Here is a 17,220-nt window from a genome sequence, read left to right as displayed (position 1 = left end):
TAGCAGAGCGCGCTACAACGCCAGGGGTTCTGGGTTCGAGTCCCGTGTAAAGCATGGGTATTTGTGTTTGTCCAGATTATAAGAAACTGAGAAACTGTAACAACTGAAAAGTGTAAAAGTGAGAAAAAAGTGTGAATGGTGGGCGATACCTCCCTGTAGGGGGTATTTCCTTTTAAAAAAAAGTCATTAACGCGTCTGACTACCATGCTAAAGGTTCCGGGTTCGATCCCCGGCCCGTTCAAATCCGGGAACTTTTCGAACGTTGGAAGCGGACCCGGCGCCAACCCAGCGTCGAATGACATGGTACATCGAGGGTAAAGGCGGTCAGGGGCGTGATGCTAATAACATCACCCCCACTCACGACCGGATCAAGAAAGTGTGGGGCGTTACCCCCACACCCCTATATGCCTTCATGGCATGGTGATAAGCACAGGGGAGCACTTTACCTTTTTTTGCCATCAAATAAATTCGTGATGCATTTTATTCTCGCCTCGTAAACAAATAATGAGTTACAAAAATGCTTGTTTTGTGTTTTGATGATGTGTTAGTGAAAAATTATACTATTGATTTTTACAGAGATATGTACAATGTTCTTAATGTTGATAAATAATATCATTTTCTAAAATATAACACTTAGGTTTGGTATACTGCTTACTGCAGTCCCATCATTTTCATGATGCATTTCTATTAGTAATATTATTGTATTATAATTCCTTGTATCCTGTAGTACTTCATTACACATTACTCGATCAGAAATGAAAAACTAATGTCAAATTCGCATTTCTAACATATTTTTGCAAGACAATAGTAGGTGTAATTGGGGGCCATTCTCGACGTGTTCGAGGTGCCTACGGGCCATCGGCGTAAAGTTTCTCCATGTGTTTGGAACAACTCGTGTGGGGTGAGTCCCACAGGTGCTCGGCGTAGTGTTTTACGATGTATTTTTGTAGGACCAGTATCTTTCCACGACGTGTCTAGACCTAATGGGGCCCTCTAGGGTGTAGCGTTTCGCGATCTGTTTAAACATCATGGGTTTCTTTTCGTAGCTTTTCACAATGTGTTCTCAAAAGAGGGTACTGCAGAGTCCCATAGTGGGTCCCCTCGGCGTAGCCTTTAACCTCTTATTTACTACCTATCTTTTAAAATATACCTTGTCACGTTCGTAGTTTTTAAGTCATAATGTCGCTATTTTTCGCTGTAATTTTTTATTTTCTTCTTTTTTTTATTATTGTTAACACATATACTGACTGCACCGTGAAGACTCTTGCACGTCTTGTTCCTCCATAAAAAGGGGAAGTGAAATGGCTGGAAAACGGCGGCTTCATTTGAAACTGAGTCAGTGGCGCATAGACATGTTTTTTTGGGGGTACGTATGGAACAAGTCGTGTTCTATTGTTCGTATGATAATAATGCAATTATTTTCTTGTTCCAAATGTGCCTGCGATCGTTTCCATGTGTATTTTAACAATGTCCTATACTTTGTTCTCCAGGGCAGGAGGGGGGGGAGGGGAATTTTTCTTCAGAAATTTTGGAAACTTCCGGTTCCTCCGCTTCCCCCGCATCCATACATACCATCAATGTGCATAAATTGTATGTAGTCCGAATGTAAGGTTTATTCCGCGTATAACGGTACTTGATTGGTCCGTCTAGGTCAGGCATGTCCAACTTCAATCAAGTAGTGATCAACGTTTTATTGTCAAAACAGGCAGTCAGCTACTATTAATCGTTCAGCGCCGTAGGGAAAATATACAAATATTATAATAAATAATACAATAAAAGTAATATGTGTTGAAATGAAATGTAAAGTCGGCTAAAAATGCCAGATCAAATAAGAACTCATTATTTTATAATTCTGGTTTCTCTCTCTCCCCTCTCCTTAAAGAAAGACATGATTTCACTCAGCAAACTACGAAATCTTTGCAATCATTTGTACTACTCAACCACCTGACATCAGTGTGAAAAATTATATCAGGTTGCCCTTCCTCAAGAGTGAGATTAAATAGACAGCTTTGAAGTGACTTACCACGAATAGATTGCTGTTTTAAAAGCTACGGCCATGACTGTTTTCCTGTTAACCTTTATTCGGCCAATGTGTCACATGTGACCCATAGGAAATATTAGCGTAGTCGGCCGATGGGTCACTGATTAAAAAGTCCATGTGCTTTTAGCACATTCATACTTGTATGTGAGGTTGTAAACGCTGACAGATGTTCAAATAAAACTTTGAAACTTCATGTGAAAAAAAAACACCCACCCAAGATCCCCATCCCCCCCCCCCACGCCAAAGTTACGTTTGGAAGCTGGCGCGAATTTTAAATTCGTACATTTATTTGACAAAAAATGTTATAACTCGTAGACAATTTGACCAATCTACTTCGGGTAACTTTTGTGTTTCGGATAAAATATCACGGCATGGGAATTAAAAGACCAAAGGCAATACGAGGGCTTCGGTGGGCCACGGCCCCCAACTACCAATGACAAAATCATAAAAATAGGGGGTTTGGCCCCTCTTCCACCGCCATTTGTGGAAGGGGACTCAAACTTAGCCTTATTTTTAAAGAATGGTCCTTTCGCAACCGAGTGAAAGTCATTTCATGTTCCTCGGTGCATTACATTATAGAATATGTGAAAATATTTACCATTTTTATGATTTTTCATAAAAGAAAGAAGTCTTTTACTCCCTTTCGGTAAACGATTTGCAATTTTTAACTATGAGGTGGCTAATTTTGAATGAACACAAAGAAGCTTCATAAATTGTGAAGTTGGTTTCAACATAAATTGTTGTTAAGCAAATAATTTGATTTAAGTTCTTTCAGTTTAGCTTTGCGAATGTCAGTTTTGAGCGGAAAATCGGCATCGTATTTACTGCTATGCATTGCTTTATAATGACGCTCTATATTACACTTTTTTGGCAATGATATTGAGGCGTTACAAATTAAAAAACAACATTTTCTTTTGTCATTACAAAAAAGTTCTCGCTTTCCGATTGATTGTGAAAAAGGCAGCTTTTTCTCTTTTTAGAAGAACTCATTTTCTATTATTATTCTACCTGTTCAAACAACTATATTCCTACAAGAAAATGCTGTAGTACCACTTTCGAGAATTCCAAAATAGACAGAGCCGGAATTTTGTACTATTTTCGTACATATCTTACACGAATTCAAAAATTTTATAGTCAAATAACCTAGAAAATCAAAATCAAAAGTGGTACTACAAGTATAGGATTTAGTACATTCACGAGAATCTGAAAATGAACAGTGCAGAAAATTTGTTCTATTTATGTACAATTTTGTATAACAAATCAATAATCTTATACAAGTCAAATTACCAAGAAAAATCAAAAGTGGTACTACAAGTAAATGCTGTAGTACCACTTTCGAGATTTTCAAAATAAACAGTACAGGAATTTTGTACTATTTTTGTACAATTTGTACACAAAGCCAAAATTCTATTACAAGTCAAATAACCAAGAAAATCAAAATCAAAATTGGTACTATAAGTAAATGCTTTAGTACATTTTCGAGAATTCTAAAGGAAACAGTGAAGGAATTTTCTACTATTTTTGTACATTTTTGTACACCAAATCAAAAATTTTGTACAAGTCAAATAACCTAGAAAATCAAAATTGAAAGTAGTACTACAAATAAATGCTTTAGTACATTTTCGAGAATCCGAAAATAAACAATGCAGAAATTTTGAACTATTTTTGTACAATTTTGTACACAAAATGAAAAATTTTGCACAAGTCAAATAACCGAGAAAAATTAAATTCAAAAGTGGTACTACAAGTAAATGCTTTACTACATTTTCGAGAATACAAACATAAACATGGCAGGAATTTTGTACTATTTTTGTACAATTTTGTGGAAAAAATCATAAATTCTGTACAAGACAAATAACCTAGAAAAATCAAAATCAAAAGTGATAGTACAAGTAAATGGTTTAGTACATTTTCGAGAATCCGAAAATAAACAGTTCAGGAATTTTGAAATGTATTTGTACAATTTTGTACACCAAATCAAAAATTTTGTACAAGTCAAATAACCTAGAAAAATTAAAATCAAAAGTGGTAGTACAAGTAAAACTATACGACTAAAAATGGGAATTTGTTTTCTTTTAGTAATGTTTTTCGGTTGGAAACGGATATTTCCCATACAAATGTTCCTATCTATCTCTCTCTCCCTCTCTCTCCATCTCTCTCTCTCTCTCTCTCTCTGTCTTTCTCTCTGCAACAGCAAATGAACAACTTGTTTAACTTTTTCAAAACTATTTGTTAAGAGAATACGTTAACACAATAACGAAAATAAAATTTTCTTATAGCCTGAAATTATTATGATTTTCGTACCATAACAATACATTATCAATAACAAGTACAAAAAATCTCCATTTTTTGATGCAATGTTTCATTAAACTTTGGGCTTTGTTATTTTGGTCACTATCGAATATTAATGATAAAATTCTATTTATGTACCATTTCTTTGGAAGTTAATATTGCAGCTTGAAAATATACCTAGCAATGACAGTTCTACGGAAGGGTAAAATTCTTTCAGCTCCGTGAACTTTATTTGTATTTCAGAAAAATATTGTGGGGTTTAAGAAACTTGTATTAACCCTAGTGAATATTTTTGTTTTGAGAAAGAATGAATACATCACATCTTAAATGGATTGCAATACGTGTTACACATTGAAACAGAGATCAAATGAATATTCATTAATGTTGAGACAATCAAAATGAACATTATTTCACATCTCTAGAGGCAATTAGTAATATCGGTGTTTCATATAATTTCATATTTTTTGTATAGGCCTATTGTTGCATTATATACCAAAGCAGTATGTGCCATCAATTATAACATTTAGATGTTCCACATACATTGTATAAATTATGTACAAAATTTCCTTCAAAAACTCAGCCACACTTTAGAATTTATGATACACGTAAAAGGTAAACATTAGAAACACTGTAATAATAACACAGTTAATTACTACTACGAATTCCGAGCATTCAACACTTGAGAATATTACATTGACCCCGCTATATACTCAACAACCCTTATGCATGAGGAAAGAAATGAACAATATAAAATACACAGGTACCGCACATTTATTTGAAATTTATGTCCAAGAGTGGAATCTTTTACGAGAACACCCAAATAATGTACTTACACCCATAACGTTTTGTTCAATTTATCTAATTTTTTCGTGTAATTAGCTCAAATAGATAACAAATATGAAAATAAGGAAGAACAGGACACTTCTATCAACTGATTACACATGAAAATATCAAAAACAATTTGAGGAAAGAACATATACATATAAAGGCTTGCATTTTATCTACACGGCGTAGAATAGTGAATGTAGGACGTATTGCTTCTCAGGATTTATGGAGTATAGTTTGTCTCTCAAATCATCGTACACTTCCCATTTAAGACGTAGGCACAATGCGTAATATGACCTAGACTATCTCTTGAACATGCACCTGTATAGCGAATTACACCTCTGATATTATATTGTATTCCTTGAATTGTTAGAAAGTTTGGTATTTCAGATAATTTGCAGGGAAGCTGTACATTTTTTTTTCAAAATTTTCTTCAACACCTTCTACAAAAATATGCTACCGTGAAGGAGTTCTGTTAATAGTAGAGGTGAAGGTCTAAATATGGGCGAAGGTTTAAATATGGGTTTTGCAGTTATCAGCGCTCCCGGGTGATGTAGCCTGGCAGAGGCTATGGGAACTGGTTATCTGTCAAGGACGAAGGTTGCGGCGCCAATTCACAAGAAAAAGGGGTGGCTAGTTTCGGCCTTGGACGCTATTATATAATTGCGACCTCCGAAATCTTTTTACAGGTGTGTTTTAACTCGGCGTTTTCTGAATTCTCATCTGCTTTGTATAGGTTATGATATTAGCGAGATAAAACAAATGAGTCATTTCATAATGACATGATTTGTTTGTGAAATACATACCACAGAGACCGAAAATAAATAAAATAATAAAAATAGCGTGATGGTCTAAATAAGGGCTATGCCATGAGGTCTAATGCTGAAATCACATTTTAAACCGATATTTGGAGGGTTTTTTTAACTTCGATTTTTCCCATTCAGCGTAATTTTCAAAACAACGGATTATTCATAAATATGAACATTATAATGTTTTAGCTATAAATACTGTATTTTGTTAAATTTTAATTGCTTTTTGTGATATTGCTGCTAGTAGCCCATATTTAGAGGGAACTGTGATTCCTCTAGATTTACAAGAGTATCATCGTCTGAAAAATCATGAAGCGCCCTTATTCAGAACGGCACATGTGTGTCCTGCTTCCTGTCAAATCTATCTCAACTTGTTCCTAAATACTATCTAGTCTGGAAGGTCTACTTATGCTTAAAACAGCAATGGGTAAAGACACACTTTTTCTGCGACATATTGCTGATGAAGATAAATGTTTTTCTTCACCAGAAGCCATACCACTCCAAGCATGTTGAATCATCTGCGATATTGGTAATTAGGTCCAATCAGGTAATTCCTGCAGGCAAAGTTTCGTAGTTTTTCATGAATTCTAGTAATGCTTTCGCACGAAGGCGATATGTAGCTGCTGTTGGTCCACTTTTCATCATCTTCTAAAAAAAAAGTTTTGCTACTGATCTGAATTACACTCTGGGAGTCATGTTTCAATTTCCCTGACGCAAATGACGAGGCTGCCAACACCATTGAACCGCTGATGTACTGTATGTGTGTAAAAACAAAATCATCCAGTCGGGCAGGCAACTTAACATTCTAAAAACTCTATTATTATTTTTATTGAAGAAATTGCTTTGTACATGGGCACTGGAAGCTCTCTTTTGACCTTCACCGAAATGTGGAACCATGACAGCTGTGTAGGTGGATCTATACCTCCACCTCACCTCATGTGTCTCCATGGCATGTGTGCACACGCAAGCGGTCCCTTTACTTTTGCTGATAATTGATTACATTTTTATCTACATGCAGTTCAATATATACATTCCATGTTCAAGTCGTAAACCGTAAGTGGACTTTTATATTCAACTAGCTGATTACCCGGCGTTACCGGGTGTTTAATGAATTCCGATTATAGCGTAAAGGAGCCTATTCACATCCCAACGGAACTTGGAAGAAAGCCCACGGAGAGATTGGGAGGTTCTGTTCCGACAAAAAATCGGGATGTATAGTAAATTAAAAAGTAAAGTGTAACTTTATGCTTTGCACCCAGCCATGAAGGCGTATAGGGAGTGTGGAGTTAGGGCCCCAAGCTTTCTTCATCATGTCGAAGGTGGGGATGATATGACCACGCCCCTGGCCGCCTTACCCCACCTTTCCACAGAGTAGTATTAAACTTGATAGATTTATTTTTAAGTTCATTTCTCAGGAGTTATTTTATTGAGGACTTTATGTTCGTCAAGAAATTGTTGATATCACAGTGTGGCTCTGATTCAAAAGGGTACTCATTGAGACGACCACCAAAATCTGTTGCACTAAGTGTAGTCAAAATCTACTTTGTTTAGATTCAGGACCAACGGTTGTAGCTAGATCTGCTTTTTCTCTTGGATTAGTTTGGCTGGTTGACGGTTGAAATTCACCAATTTTCTTGTGTCTGCTCATATTAGGTATGCTAATAAGATTTCCACAATAAAGACAGGGTTGAGTTGGTAACAAGTTGCGTACAAGAGTGACATGTGCTCTTGTAGGCATTCATTTGCCGACATAGGCAAGGTTTGCCGAAATATGGATAGGCAGCGGTCGCACAGTTCGATCCTAGCATGATCACTGGTTATTTGCGCTCTAACCAGATCCTGCAACGTACGTGGAGATGCCATCATCCACAAGTACTATGGTGTTTACGAATCATCAAGTACTGCTGCATCATCCCATAGTTCTTTACGCCGAATTTGAGTGTTTCCAGGTGCCTGTCGCCTATTGCGATCCGGATCCTGAAATTTCGAGCAACACCAACAATTTTCATCACGAAACCTTCCGTTTCGCCATCTTCGGTTACAAGTTAACCGAGCCAATATTGTATCGCGTTGTAGAGGAGGGCAATACATTTTTGGAAAAGTTGGTAAAATGCGCTAAGACACTCGCGCCGACATTGCGTGAGTCTAAATCCATGGCACCTCTCACTCGCGATCAGCAGAAGAGCATGATGAAGCAACGACATGCGAAGAATGTTGGCATCCTTTTACCCCCGACAACATGAAGGACCTACATCGTAATCATCATACAGGTTGGTACGTCACCGCATTCTGTCAAGCCTCTAATCTCAAGATTCAAAAAGCACCCTTTTTCCCTGTGTTTTTGCACTGCTCTCAAAATTACGACACGCACCTGTTTGTCAAGGAATTAGGCGACGTTTAACTAGAATTAAAATTCTTGCTCTTAGCATGGAAAAGTACATCTCAGTCAGAGTATATCCCTCGACAATGGAGGCTGCGTCGAATTTCGATTCCTAGACTCGTACAACTTCCTGTCTTCCAGCCTGGCCACACTTGCAGGGCAACTTGCAGATGTGGATTTCGTGGCTACTAGACAATGTTTCGTCGAGGTAAACCTCACTCTACTGATGCGCAAAGGCGTCTATCGGTACGAGTATGTGGACAGATTCGACAAGTTCGACGAGACCGAGCTTCCATCCCGGAACGCATTTTATAGTCGACTCAGCGACACGACATGTTCCGAAGAGGACTAAAGTCATACTCACCGTGTCTGGACTACCTTCCATGGCCGAACCATTGCTGACTACCACGACCTGTACTTGAAGTTGGACGTTACCTTGCTCTCCGACATCTTCAAATCCTTCAAGAAAACGTTCCAACTCCATCTACAAGTTGGACCATACAGCATACAGCTCCCCTGGAGTCAGGTGGCAGACTATGATTAGATTCACGCGTGTCAAGCTGAATCTCTTTGCAGACGTCGATCAGCACTTGTTTATGGAGATGGATGTGCGAGGAGGCTTGATCCAGTGTCCCCTTTGCTACGCCAACGACAACATTCCTCACACCCCAGGTTACAATTCCAGAAAACCAACCGCTTTCCTCGCTTACTGGGACGTCAACAACCTCTGCCGTCACTCGATGTCCCAGTATATTCCTATTGAGGATTGCCGGTGGATGTAAGAGAGCGACCTCGCGTCGAGAGACTTCCTCACCTGGGCAGACGATCACGAGTGGGGTGCTTCCTGGAGGTGGACCTAGACTATCCCTACCCAGCTTCACGATCTCCATGACGGCCTGGTCATGGCCGCCACGTTGCATACTCTCCCCTGTTGATTCCAACAAGCCTAAGCTGATGCTCACTCTTGAAAATCGACGCAACTACATCGTGCACTACAGATAGCTGCGCTTTTAACTCCAACACGGATTGCTACTCAAGCAAGTGCATCGGGGTTTAAAGTTCAGACAGTCTAGATGGTTGGAGCCGTACATTGCTGAGAACACAAAGCGCCAAGCACAATGGACTACACCCACCGTCCAAGAGCTCTACAAGCTGTTCAATAACGCCATCTACCGCAACACAATGGAAAACGTGCGCAACTATCAAGACTGTCGTCCGGTGACGGATGTGAAAAGTGCAGGAAGCTCGTGGCCTCGTTGTGGTACAAGAACTTTCTAATTTTTGCAGAGAACCTGGCCCTGATTGAGAGAGACACACAGAAGGTGACTCTCAATAAACCTATCGAGGTAGGTGACACCGTCCTCGAGCAGTCGAAGTTGTTGACCAAGTTGTCAACAGACCAAGTTGAATTGAAACCGTGACGGATTCCACAAAGTTGGAAGCAATGAAAAAGGCTCTGGAGTAGCTTCAAAGTACGGTGGCCAGCTTGCCCGCGTCGCAGTCACTGAAAGCCGTGAACCGGGCGTGAATCGAATACTCAAATCCGACGTCAAAAGTATCCAAGCCGAAATCGCTCAAATTCGGGACACGGTCGCTGCTTTGCCTACCAATCTGACCGTCACCAACCTTCACGTGCTGTTTGCTGAGAACAGGACCCAAATCCACAACCTCGCGACTCAAACTTCCAAGTTGAGTCTCGTAGAAACCTTGCAGCAGTTCGTCGGGAACGTCAAGCTTCAGATCGGCGCCGTTGAAGCAAACCAGTGATCGGCCTTTCAAAGTTTTAGCACCATTCTTCATGAATTGAAAGAGCAATTCAAGCTGCTGTACGTCGACGGGAGGATTATGCCCAACTACGACGAGGTTGTTTGCACCATATAGGAACACTTGGAAACTGTGCTAAGTAGATTGGAGGATTCAGACTCGGGTAATTTGTTCTCGAATGTTCGAGGGCATTGAAAGTACGAATTTGTAATTTTACAAATTGTATACTTACACTCAGTCTCACAATTTTTTCCTTTACGGTACCGTTCGGTTTCTCAAATTAGATTCTGGAAAAATGAAAAGCATCTCTAGGTGCCGCTCTTCATCATACAAAGAAAGGATGGCGTATTCAGAGCCCTTCAAATACCAATTGCATATTGAGACGACGCGACCAAAAATATAAAATACACGAGGATGAACAATTATCCATATTTGACGTCGAAATTAGAGACAGACAATTCTTCGAAATCAAGCAATTGTGCCAAGAGGAAACCCTGTTTTCCGTAATTTTAACCTTCCAACGAAATCTCTCACTCAATATCTAAGCAAGCCATTGTTGAAGATCTGCACAAACCAACACGTCGCAACTACGAACGCTTGACGGTGGTCACCAAGGGCATCGACGGTCTATGGCAGGCGGACTTCGTCGAAATGAGCAGCTGCAATTTGAAGAATTTTTACTAAGTCAAAAAGTGTCACAAGTACCTGCTGACCGTCATAGTCACATTTTCCAAATTCGTGTGGGCTGTACCGCTGAAAACCAAAACCGGCCCATGTGTTGCGGTAGCCTTCCACTCGATCTTTCGGCGATTCAAAAGACGGCCACACTTCCTCCAGATAGACAACGGGAAGGAATTCCACATCTCGACCTTTCGCGCGTTAAAGCGCAAGCACCACGTCCGACATTACTCGACGTTCAGCGGCCTTAAAGCCTTCATCGTGGAACGCTTCAACCGCACTTTCAAAGCACGCATGTGGAAACGGTTCACGTTTCAAGTTAACTACAAGTGGGTCGACGTGCTGCGGAAACTTGTGGACTTACTGCAACAACTAGGTGCACCGCACGAAACTCGTGAAGCCTGTGAACGTCGACGAATCCGAAGAGGCGCGTTTAATCTAGACCGTTTACTTTCTCAAATAATGACCTACGAATAAGAAAACGAAATACAAAGTAGGAGACCAGTTGAGGATCAGCAAGTTCACGCGCACGTTCCAGAAGGTCTTCACCAGAAACTGGAGCACCGAACTCTTCAGCGTAGTTCCAGTGAGGTGGGATCATGGAACACGTATCTAATAAAGGACGCACGTGACGAGATTCTTAATGGGTGATTCTACGAGGAGGAGTTTTCGAAGACGTAGCATCGAGAATGTCCTGCGCAGGAAAGGAAAGAAGCTGCTGGTTAAATTGCTGGGACTCGAGGAAAGAATCGGACGAAGTGATTGTTTCACATGTGCGTGAGACGTGGTGAGGCGACCAGCCGATTTCTCCTCAGAACGTTCTAGGAAAAATGGCGAGCCCCTGCACGTCAAAATCCGCTTCCTCGCCTTCGGACCTTCGGGATTCGGGAAGATAAATTTATTGGTGGCCAACTTCCTCCTCGCACTCGACTGGCTGGATTGGAATATCAGGTACTTGTACGATTTCTCCAATTGTTTGTAGTAACCAAAATATTCCCAGCTGGAGAAACTGTACGAGGGACCGGGCATAGCCACGTTCATATCTCAATTGATACGGTTGGACTGCTGCCTCGATACCTCTGTGGTGGTCCTCGACGACGTGATCCTGGAAAATCAGAACAAGATTCCCATCTTCTTCACCCAGGGTTGCGACAGGGGCGAAAACTGTTTCTATCTAGCTCAGACCATCTCCAAGATTCCCAAGCAGCTGCTCCGGGACAACTCCAACCTCAAGTGCCTGTCTCGCCAGGATGCTACCTATCTCAAGCACGTGCATGACGACTACGTCGGTGGAGATTTGAGTTACAATGACTTTTCAAAATTTTGCGCGTCATGCTGGAACCGAGACGATTTTGGATTTGTGACTATCAACATGACGAGGAAACCGAACGACGGAAAGTACAGGAACTAAATAAACGACTTCACGAACGTTGCAACCTTGCATAAAGGTCGTAACTTCTTATAAAATAACAATGGCGAAACGCAAAATCTCAGACAACAACCTGAAGCTGCGCAACTATCTGGCCAAACGGTTCAAGGGGTGGAAATCCGAATTTTCGAGGAGAAAAAGCGACAGGACCAACCTATCATCGATGCCAAAAAATCTAAGTTTTCACCGAACAAGACAAGGAACTGATCATCGAGCTTTTGCCGCTTACTTCTCAAAATAATACCATACCTACACCGATATCCACCATTCACACTACTCCATTCGAACTCGCATCGCCGCCCAAACGTCAGGCCTTAAAAAGTACCTCTTCAGACAAGTTTGTCGAGTTGGATCCGTTGGCGAGAAATCGCCTAAGCACAGGGATATTCAAGAAGGACGAGGTGTTCTGATTGTACCCGACAACGGAACTCAACGAGAGCGTGGTTTGGAAAGCCAATTTGGGCGAGAAGAACAGCTGGACCTGGTTTCCGGTCACAGTGGGACTGTTGGAACTCATCACCGAATAGCAGGCCAGAGATTAACGACGAGTATAACAGAAATTTTGATCATGACGGACGCATTGTACCAAAAAACGACACCACGCAGAACGGCGTCAAAATCCAGCAGCAGCAGTACAACAACCTCATCAAGCCGATATAGAAACAGGTCAAAACGGGTAGCGTCTTCAAAGGCTACAACACCCTGGCCAAGGAGTTTGTGTGGGTTGACGAAGTGAGGAAGCTCGTGGACCGTTTTATCGGCATCGAGAGAATGCCGGCAATCGTAATTTCCCCAACGAGAAGGTAGGCATCCTAGACATGATCAGCTCCAAGCTCGCTAACTTCATCAAGATCATCAACACACTACATTCGAAATTTTGGAACGTGGCCGCGGGTCGAGGTCTCGTAAACGACATCATCAACAAGCTACCCTTCTTGATGCACCTGCCAGGTTACCAATACGGCGATCCCGGTACCGAAGTGGGATAGCAACCGGAGAGTGAAAAACTAAATATGCTGACCAAGGCAGTAATTTATTTTATTAAAAACATAAACTAAACGTAACGTTTCAACCTTCTAGCAAGGTCTTCTTCAGACTCTGTATCAAGTACAAAAGCAACAAGATACAAAAACAGGCTATTATATATACACAAACATTACTCCCTCCAGACTATTTAGAAAGTTGTTAGGAACTTTCTAGCAGGTGACTTTCGCTTGCCAACTTTACTTTCACTTAAAAGGCTAAACACAATTACTTCCATATATAATGTGGTTGGACTTTTAATCTCATGCTCTTTACCCTTCATTTTTCTTCCTTCTTTTCTCCTCTTTCTCTCTTGTCCTTTCCACTCTTTCTAACATCTTCTTCCATTCTTTGTTTAACTTCAGTCTCCCATTCCAGTTCATTGGGTCTTCTTCAACTTTCTTCTCTATTTCCTTGGCTTCCTTCCATTTTCTCACTAGCATTCTCTTCTCCCTTCCTATCTGCTTAGCCTCATCCCACTCTATGTCATGTCCTGTTTTTCAGAGAGAGGCAACAATCGCGTGAATCCCCTGGACGCTGAATGCAATATCACCACAACACCTACAATGCATCTCGACGCACGTCGAAATGTCGACAGGAAATTGGAGCAAAATGCTTTCGGGAGACTCGTCAGCAGAAACGCTTCGCTGGGTGGACGGGTTGCAGCGTTGGGTACGATCATCGCCATGAACACGAAACGGAAATTGGGCTGGGGACTGTAACTAACTAACTCCCCGTGAAAATGGCAACCTGTATAACCGACCTACCATTTGAGCTGCTGCAAAATATTTTTGCGTGCACATTTGACTGTGGTCACGATGATGTTAAAATGCTCGTCAAAGTGGTCAAAACAATACTGGTATTCTGCTTCCCATGTGAGATGACCCTGTTGGAATGAGGTGTGCCAATCCGAAGACCCTTTTTCGAGCAGTGGGGGAAAAATTAGACGACATATTAGACGAACTTGGTGTGTCGAGGGAGGGGAGAAGAAAGTATACCGACGCCTGGTACGCGTCGAACAGGGAGATCGATGATATTAATAGTGTTCACATTCTTCCCTTCCCTCGATATATAAATATATACAAAGAAGCCGAAAGGTGTCTTCTAGCAGGTGCCCTACACAGACCTCATGTCTCTCGGAGCTCTTGATGTTTTGCTTACAAAGAAACAGAGCGAGAAGAAACGTTCCTGCTTGGTGAAGGGCCATGGAATGACATTGCAGCTCAGCGACTCTCAGCTGAGAGGTTCTAGCGTTTGAAGAAGCAGCAGAAAACTGGTGGTTTCGTAATCAGCATATCGGCCAACCTGGCTGCTCTGGGTGCCGTGGGTAGCTTGGAAGGAGGAAGTGCAGCCATCGCCAAGACCGTCATCGATGCAAGGAAGAAAAAGACCTAGCTGGAAGAGCAGAAACGCCTAACCTCGCTATGGAGAAAAAGCGAAAATGTTTGTGAAGAAAACGAAAAACCAACCTCGAAGCTTTGAAAAAAATTGAAAAGAGCCGCTTTGCAACCTCGACATTGAATCTCTGATCGAGCCGCTGGGAAAGAAATACTTCAGGGGCGTTATCATGTCCGTTTCTCTACTCTCCATCGTGAAGAAAACAGAGTATTTTGTGGTCTACCAGGTAAGTTACGAAAATCCTGGGACGCACTGGATCTGCTAGCACAAGCAAGCAAACGGCAAAGCTTTTGTTTTCGATTCTTTCGGAGGCGTGCCACCTGCTGGGTTTGTGAAGTACCTAAATGTTTGCAACCTTTACTACAATGACGAACGAATGCAAACCCACTTGCCGAGAGGCGTGCTGCTGTCGCAAGACTCCATGACCCACAGGTTGGAACTGGTGCCTGCTACGGAAACCGTTGACCTGGGTAAAGTCGGAGAGCTGCTTGGATTCTAGAACGCCACCAAGATCGAACCTGGCATCAAGCACATCCGCGCCAACATTTCTAAATTTCTAACAATTGAGACTGTGAACGTGCACTGCAAAGTGGCGGAAGTTGTGATCACCAAATCCTCGAACGGAATCTCGGCCAGCCACAAGAAGGCGGGGATCATCGTCACGTTCAAACCGAACTCGGAGTTCATGGAGCCGGTCATCATCGTCTCCGATATATCTTACAGTGTGCCGTAATTGCATAAACATCATACAGTTGGTTGTGACCAACGAGAAGGGTGAGATGGTGGATTTAGCAGGAGCCACGACAACTGCCGTTGTAGAGATCAACGTGTAATAAAAAAACAATCATGGAGCAAATCGAGAGTTCCGAGTTGCCGCCCTTCCCTCCCAAGCGTAACACGCTTGCGAACCTCAACGAACCGAACCGAGAGGTCGAGTTCAATGTGTACGTCGGGGACGGCTTCGTGCATCCGCACAGATCTGTACGTCAAGTTTGATGCGGGGAAGAGAGATAGCGGAGAGGCGTTACTTCCCAACGCGAACCTGAGACTGGTGGACAACTTCGTGTCGTGTCTTTTCTCCGAGGTGGAAGTCAGGAAGCACGGGCACCGTCATCGATCGAGTCTACTACCCTGGGATCAATTAGACTGCCATGGGAACAATGAAACTGTCCTGGGCCGATCCCGCTTTATACCAGGCAGGGGCATTCGATGCGGGCTCGAAGATCAAAACCGATTACGCGGAGATCACGTGGAAGTCTGGTTTGCGCATCACATACAGAGCCAACAATACCGCTTTGATGCGTTACTGCACCCTGGGTACGGAAAGGGTCAGTCCGCTTCCCAACACGCTACCCGACGCTTCCAAGTGCCTCATAATGTCCATGGAGCTGCCAATGCCATTGGTGGAATACGAATCCAACCACGCCCTCAAGTACAAAGCCGACATCCTGAAGAATCTCCAAGTGCCCACCCAGTTTTACGGTTACCAGTGCGTGCAGAAACCTACTTGCGCAATCATTTCGAATTCGTCGTGAACACGCAGTTCAACAGCATCCGGTACGATATGCCCGAGTTCGCAGTCGTACTCTTCCAGACAGGGAAGCACAACAACCAGGAGAAAGATTCCAGTCAGTTCGACAATTGGAAGATCAAGAACGCCTACCTTGATAATGGAAGGAATGAGATTTTCCGGCCCGAGAACTACGACCTGAACATCGCAGACGACGACTATGTGAACCTGTACAAGGCGTACACGGCGTAAAAGCGAGTGAGAGTAATCAACGTGGACGTGTACTACACTTCCCACGAGTTCAAAGCTCGCAGACTCATGTTAGTCATCAACACGTCGAAGAGGAAGCAGGGGGTAGTCAACGATCCCACCAACATCAAGATTGTGTCTGAGTTCCACGATGACCTGCTCGCCGACATCCTGTGCAGTGTCATCCTCATCGCGGATGAGACATTTGTCCACGACGAGAAGGACGACCAAGTCACCGAGCAGTTTTAATGTGGTCCTGCTAGAGGTAAACTCATTTTTTCAATTTTATTAAAAAAGTTAGATTATAAGCAAACAAAATTCTAGTACATCATATTGTATTTCCCCCGAGTAAATCTAAAACAACAATCAGCGGCAAGGTTCGAATGATTAATTAATTGAGTTAATGTTTTAGTCTACTTTATGAACAATAAGGCTATTTGGGACTGGACCTACAGTTTGAAAATTAACCCGAATCACTATGTGACCTGTCTCGAACATTGCATGAACCCTCTTCCGGCCAACTTGGTAAAAAAAACCTTTCACAACACACTGTTTCTAGCATGGCATGCTCTTCCGACTAGTTCACTCAATCTCTATCATTTTTAATCTGTACTGGGGCAAAGGGGCAGGCAACAAAAAAAAAACATCGTAAAAAATAACCTCCCTCGTCTTGCACTACGACATATGGAGTCTGGCCCCTCGTACCAAAAGCGAGATTCATACCAAGAATCTGGCCCCCGAACATAAGAAGGACCCACAATTAAAAACCATCATAAAACGCTGCAGCTAGGCCCCCCTTACCGACATATAGAGTCTGGGCCT

The 17,220-nt window shown here is 42.1% G+C and overlaps 1 protein-coding gene across 1 annotated transcript in view; it reads right to left on the bottom strand.

The window, feature by feature from the left end:
• The window catches only part of LOC145981617 (uncharacterized), a 116,536-nt gene that overhangs the window by 22,696 nt on the left and 76,620 nt on the right, over positions 1-17,220 (bottom strand). The window lies entirely within an intron of this gene.

The sequence above is a fragment of the Lepisma saccharinum genome, chromosome 29 (assembly GCF_977018435.1).
Source record: "Lepisma saccharinum chromosome 29, izLepSacc3.1, whole genome shotgun sequence".
Lineage (NCBI taxonomy): Eukaryota > Metazoa > Arthropoda > Insecta > Zygentoma > Lepismatidae > Lepisma > Lepisma saccharinum.
The sequence above is the reverse complement of the archived record's forward strand: the minus strand, read 5'-3'. Positions and strand labels throughout refer to the sequence as shown.